The sequence below is a fragment of the Synchiropus splendidus genome, chromosome 5 (assembly GCF_027744825.2).
Source record: "Synchiropus splendidus isolate RoL2022-P1 chromosome 5, RoL_Sspl_1.0, whole genome shotgun sequence".
In the NCBI taxonomy this organism is placed as follows: Eukaryota; Metazoa; Chordata; class Actinopteri; order Syngnathiformes; family Callionymidae; genus Synchiropus; species Synchiropus splendidus.
Genome location: NC_071338.1, coordinates 7,952,625 through 7,957,500, shown reverse-complemented (window position 1 = coordinate 7,957,500; position 4,876 = coordinate 7,952,625).

Below are 4,876 nucleotides of genomic sequence, written 5' to 3'. Positions count from 1 at the left end.
GGATAAATATGAAAAATATGCAGCTGAAGGCCTGTGGATGGGAAGAGAAGCAGGCTGGTCAAAAATAAAAAAAAAATCTTACTATTAAACAATTTTTTTCCTGCTGCTTCAAGTCAACTGCCAAAACAAACGTCTTATAAAAATGATTAACTTTTTCACTGCCGGGAAAATCCGGCGGCTGCTGTTGTCAATCAGGAGTAAAAGTCTGTCTCCAAATATGCTCTGTATTTTTCCAATCTGCCGTCCCATTAGAGTGAAATAAAGGGCCAATAAATCTTGCACTCCTTAAGAAGACTGAGGCTTAATCCAGTAAATGAATTAGTTTCTGAAATTAATTGTTCCAAGCAGCGGAAGCCAGTGGAAATACATTTCAAGTTTAATTTTTATACAGTTGGGATAAATTAAAGAGTGGCCATTTTAATTGCATTACACCCAACTCAATCATGCATATTAAATAGATAGTCTGACTTTGATTTGTTTTAAGACGGAAGCGGTCGCAGTGCTTCTGCTCATGCAATTTTGGGAACAAATTAATGGTCAATGGAGTGCAACTTATAAAATGGGCTGTGACAGCTGATCAAAGCCTGAATTAACACATTAACGTACAAATGACCTGCTCACTGTTTGAGTTCAGCAGGACGAGAAGGAAGTTTTACACCGAAGCCGGTACCATGCAAGCTAACGCCAACATGTTTGGGTATTTTTAGGGAAAAATAACCACAATAAAAGTTCCCACATATAGATTTGATCCACAATTTTGACTACTGTAGCGTGTTAAAGTACATTCATATACTCAGTTGTTTTGTTGAGGTCTCATTGACACCATTGAGACATTCTTATGGCAGCAGAACACCAGTAGGGGGCAGATATTGGGTACAGCAACCTCTCCATTATTGGGGGTTACATTCCAGACCTCAACCACCGCTCACCTACTTTAATATTGAATTACAACGGGCTAAGAATCTACCCCATTATAAATCAATTTTCGCACGATAGGAAGAGATTTCAATTGTATTCCGAAAATGCTCACTTTTTCGCAATCCTTGCTTTACAGACAGTAAGTTTAGACTTGTCCTCCCAGCACCGGCCCGTCCCAGCCCAACCTGGAAAGTGAAGGCAAGCTTCGGAAAAACATGCTTGGGACAATCTAGTTCATTCCATCAGTAACATTGACTTGTGACGTCTGCTGCAAGTAAACAGATGCTGCGGTGAAACAGCGAATGGAAGGCAATTGAAATATACTGTTTTGGTATGATGGAGCGGTGAATACAGGTGCCGCCTCACAGTATGAAGGTCGCTGAATGGCCTCTGAGTCCAACCAGTTATTTGCATGTTCTCCATCTGCTAGCAAAGGCTTTCTCTAGATACTCTGTTTTGTTCCACAGTCCAAACACACCGTCAATCAGTTGATGATTGTTGCAAGGGACAGGTTGTCAGACTTCATATTTAGACCCGTCCAGGAAAACAGAATGAAGAAAATGTCCTCATGGTGTTGTTGCTTGGAATTGTTAAATGTCACTGGATCATAACTCCAAAAGTGAGGAACAGACATCACGGCAAGCACATGCTGCCATATTGTTTTGTTTCTGACGATAGATACTCAAATTGGAAGAAAATGTAAATGTCAAACAAGTCACATTTTACCATCACCACCTCCTGTCATGACACACACTCTCACTACTTGTAGAATGCACTGGCTACTTAGCTTCTGTCAGATATAGCTGCAAATGGAGCTCAACTAATCCAAACTAATGGCTCCATTGGCTCATTTTCCCTACATGTACTGTTATTCAGGCTATACAAAGTAAGCATAAGAAGGTTTGCTTGAGTAGCCGGAGAAAATATTATTCATGCAGAAAACCAAATATTTGTTTGCAAGATTTTATTTTATTTAATTATTCATGCTAGGAATATTGTTTCTGACACCAAAGAAGAAGTGTTCCATAGAAGTTAATGCTGATTCAGATTTTTCTCACAATAGCATTATATGCATTAGGGGTTGGACAAATGGCATTTCTTTATTACTTTTATCAGGCATTATCATTCGTGAGCTGGATGCCGTTTACCCCAGTCAGTACCTAATGTCTCCAGCTCTGTTTGTGAGGGCGCTAATCCCATAAAAGAGGGTAACTTGGGCCTGTGAAGACCAATTGGAGGATTGTTCAGCAACTGCCTGGATGATAAGAGCAAGTGAAACCATGAAGGCAGGTGCGTGATGTTGGACCCACTGTTTATAGCACATAAATAAGGACTGATGGATGAATAAACTTGTATGCAGGCTGGCAAATGTCGCATGTGGGAGGGCAAGCACTAATATTTTCACCATGCATTTTTTTTTCTTTTGTAATTTCATATACTGTTGCAAGCTGTGAGTTAGTTATATTGTTCCATGCCCAACTGGTATGCTTTCACTATCACGTGTGATCTAATTCGCACAGAGCCCTTGGTAAGTACAAAATCATGACATTTTGTAAGCCAAACATTCTGAGTTATCAGATGGGCCCAGAGAGTCATGACACAGCGTCAGTACACGTGTTAACATATTTCGCCCAGCTGCAGGCAAACATATCGAACTGCAAAAGCTGACACGGGCTTCAGCTGATTTTCGGAACTACATTAAATCCAACAGTGATGTCATCTTCGGTCGATAACACAACACTTACTGTGGAGTGATTTTCATGGCTTTGTGATGCTTTTAACAAGGCAGCACTGAAGGTGAGCTTTTTGTTGTTTCCTCTCTGCCCACTCACTCCATCTGCTGCAGTTTCCCCTGTATCAGTAACACCAGGCATTGATTTTACGGTAAAGTCACTTTGTAAAGGGAATGAGTAACTCTGGGCCCCACTATCACTGTATTACACGGGTATGGCCCACGTAACAAGATGAACATTGATTCAGCATTACGGATGGTCGATAATGAAATAAGTAAGTTCAGGGCCAAATTAAAATGCAAGCTGGCTTGATGCTGCCAGCCTCAGTGAGAGGTGACAGCAAGGGAGGGGAGGGTGGAGAGGAGACGAGGGGGAGGACAGAAAACAAGCTGTTTGTCCCAGACAGCTTCCTATAGTGCAATTACAATAAAGTGCAGGCCGTGGCAATGCACGAATGTGGATGTTAGGACTCATAGAGAGTTCATATGCTCGATATACAATATGTAATATTGTTGTTACAATGCTGGGCTTTTGTCTCTGCAGGTGAGAACTGCGATCAAAAAATGTTAGCTGCGTTACAGTGACCTTCGGCCTTCTCATACAATACAAAGGAGCTCACAAACATTATTAACATTATTAACATTATTAAAGAACACATCTTCATAAGAGGCCCATGAGGCCACTACTGCAGAGTTCAGTTTGGTGCCCGGCTACTCTGCCTTCCAATGAATGTACGTGGTTGTTAGTATGCACACCATACTAACAACCCTGCTGAGCCAATAAAGTGACACCACTGTGTGTTTTTGTCCTGATGAATTACAACATCTTCAGGCCTCATTTTGGAAGCTGCCTAACTCAGATGGTGACATGGCCGGCCTGTGACTGAAAGGTCATTGGTTCAATCCCGACTCCGCAACGGTTGGTCGATAAGCAAGACAGTTAACCCCTGACTGCAGCTGATGCTTCAGATGGGGCACTGCATTGCTGCTATCTGGCAAGTGCACGATAGTGTTTGAGGATGAGGGACGTAAATGAAACCTTTGGACAGAAGTGCCGAATAGAATTGAGGCACAATTCTGTGGATGTGAACCATAGTCAGCAAGGCAAGGGGTTTGATCCTAGCTAGTGTCTGTCTGTGAGCAGCACCACTTGCTCCTCTGACACTCTGGTGCCCCCATACAATATATGCATTTTTTTCACTGAGATTAAATGTCTCTTTAAGACCAGTTTGGATTACCCAGCTTATTTCTAATGAAAGATACATTTTCAGAAAGTTTTTTAAATGACTTGCATGTTTCTTAATCCTTAAACAGTGCGTGTCAACATTTGGTTTCAACTTTATACAATTAAATAGATGAAGAGAGGTCCACCTTGTGTTGTGTGAAGTTGTGAGATACACAAAAGAAAGTATTCTCATTGCATGTTGAAATTCTGAATCCGCTGTCCACACTGAATGTCAGTAATGCAAAGAAAGTTGCAAATATTTACATAAAAAAATCAACCAACAAATGTGCAGTGCAGACTTTAAAGGGGTAAAGAATGTGCCACATTGGGTGAAGCAGCAAAACAAAAACATGTATTTTAATGTTTTTGACTGCAAGAAATTGGTGTCATCAATTGTGTTTGATAACATGAGTCTGAAATCACTCTGTGAATCCTCCTCAGGGAAACACGACCATCCATCCATTGAACAAAACTCCAGCAGCAACAGAAAAGCTGTTTTCCTCCGGAAAGCGTAACAATGTTTGTCTATTATGGAGTGTTTTGATCCAGTGGTAGCCAACGGTGCCCTTTCATGGCCCCACAGCTCGACGCTCCAGCCAGACAAATATCAATTTACCAGCACTTTTGGCCCACTGAGCGAGACAAAGCCGCAGTCTTTCCAGCTGTTGCTGCTGCTGCTGGTTCCAGCCCTGGAGAAGAGGCAGCTGCACCAACATCACGGAATGTAGCTTCCTCTTTTGTGTGGTGGGTCTGGACTTTGCAGAGGGTGGCTGAGTAGATTGCAGGTGGCAAGCGGGGGAAAAAAAAAAAGTCTTGAAAACCTGGTGTGGTGATAATGACTCTTTCCAAAATGCAGAAGCTGCCGTAGTAAATCTGCGATGAATGAGTGGAGAAGACACTAATGTGCGACTATTTGGTTTCACTACAGTAACGTTGATGGAAGCCAGTTTTAACCATGCTGACTTTGGAGCGATGCCCCGACCACAGGGAAGCCCAAGATT